Source organism: Thalia democratica, chromosome 6, assembly GCF_965202585.1.
Source record: "Thalia democratica chromosome 6, ktThaDemo2.hap1.1, whole genome shotgun sequence".
Classification (NCBI taxonomy): Eukaryota; Metazoa; Chordata; class Thaliacea; order Salpida; family Salpidae; genus Thalia; species Thalia democratica.
This window is the reverse complement of record NC_139170.1, coordinates 59,655,510-59,657,172: the sequence shown is the minus strand read 5'-3', so window position 1 is coordinate 59,657,172 and position 1,663 is coordinate 59,655,510. Positions and strand designations below refer to the sequence as shown.

Genomic DNA, 1,663 nt, shown 5'->3' with positions numbered 1-1,663 from the left:
ACTTTAGTTTTTTATTACTTGAATTCATTAAATTTTTAAGTAATTGAATCAAAAGCTTTCAATCTTTTTATAAAAATATTTACTATTGACAAGATATTTATTGATAAGGATAATTTATAAACTGTGGTTAATTACAACTTTTTATTTTTAGAAAACCTGATAAATTGGTCTATGTTTGCGTTGCTCGAAAAATATTTATCACTATCTTTAAACTTAATTTTAATAAACAATGCAAAAAAAAGTGCGTAATTAAGTTTTGTATGTAATTGCAAAAACAATTTTTTTAACTAAATCCCTTTGTGTTTGTACGTTTCAAAGCTAGAATATACAAATAATAAGGAAAAGTCAACCATATCTGAATTCAAACTTTTTAAAATTTTGAAACAAAAGTTTAATTACTTTTTTTTTGATTATTTAGTCTGTATTGTACTTATATTATTAAGTTTATTTTTTCCAAAACTTAAAAAAATAATATGTTGTTTAATTTTGTTTTTTTTAAATGATATAAGAAAAGAGTTACCAACACATTTTTATTAACGTTTTAAGGTTTCTCTAAATTACTAGTCAAATAAAAACAATATTTTGTATTTAAAAAAAACAATTAAATAGATTTATCGCAGTCTAACTTTCTTTTTCTGTATTTACTTACTTTTTTTTTTTTGTTATTTTTGTATACGGGTAAAACTAGAATTTTTAAGCCTTTTTAATTGATAATTTCATAGTGTTATTTTTCAAGTATTATAATTTTTAGTTATGTTTATACTATATTATAAGAATTTTGTGCATTGGTATAAATTTTCGTCATGCATGCAGCATACTTAGGTTTTTATAGTTTTTCACATGTATATAAAACATAGTTAGAAATATTTGATTTTCTTTATTTTGTAGTTTTTTTAGTTTTATTTCTAACCCATCACTAAGATATACTTGCATTCCTTATGAGAAATCTGTAACTGTTTTATGTTTTATTAACCAAAAAAGTACCTAAAATTAGATAACTTAACGTAATTTTAATTAGAGGAAGTTTGTAAGGAGTGTTATATAGAAATAACTTTTTTAAATATTTACATTTTTGGGTGAATCAATATATTTTGATTGAGTGGTTTGTTAGAGTGTAAGGTAATCTAGTTTTAAGCTTGTACTTTTTTTGATGTAAACTTACTATTTCTTTTGAGCAGAAAGTTTTTTTGTAATAAGAACTTATCGACTTTAATGACAGTGTTTTTCAAACAAAAGTTTAATTTACAATTTTATCCTTAGAATGATCAAAAATATTTATTTCTTTTAAAATAAAAGAGCGAGGCACCACCGAGATTCGAACTCGGGATCTCCTGTTTACTAGACAGGCGCTTTAACCAACTAAGCCATGGCGCCGCTTGACAAAGGCAAATACTACAGCATTATAAACATACAGTAACCCTTATTTAGCATACCATTTGAAGTGCAATTCATTATTCATTCTGTCAATGGTGTTCTAACATGTTTTGTTTGCGCTAGTAGAAAAATTTAAGTTTAATTTTAAACACGCATATTGTTATACAATATATTTGACACATATTTAACTACTTTTATAAAAACATATTAGAAAAAACAAATCTTTTAATAAACCAACACAATTTGAATTTTTGAATAAAAAATAGAAAGTAATTTTCAATTAACTTGT

General features: G+C 23.2%; 1 non-coding gene across 1 annotated transcript; it reads right to left on the bottom strand.

The window, feature by feature from the left end:
• Nucleotides 1-1,300: 1,300 nt before the first annotated feature.
• Nucleotides 1,301-1,374, bottom strand: Trnat-agu (transfer RNA threonine (anticodon AGU)). The gene has a single exon. It is a non-coding gene; the product is annotated as a tRNA-Thr (tRNA).
• Nucleotides 1,375-1,663: the final 289 nt, after the last annotated feature.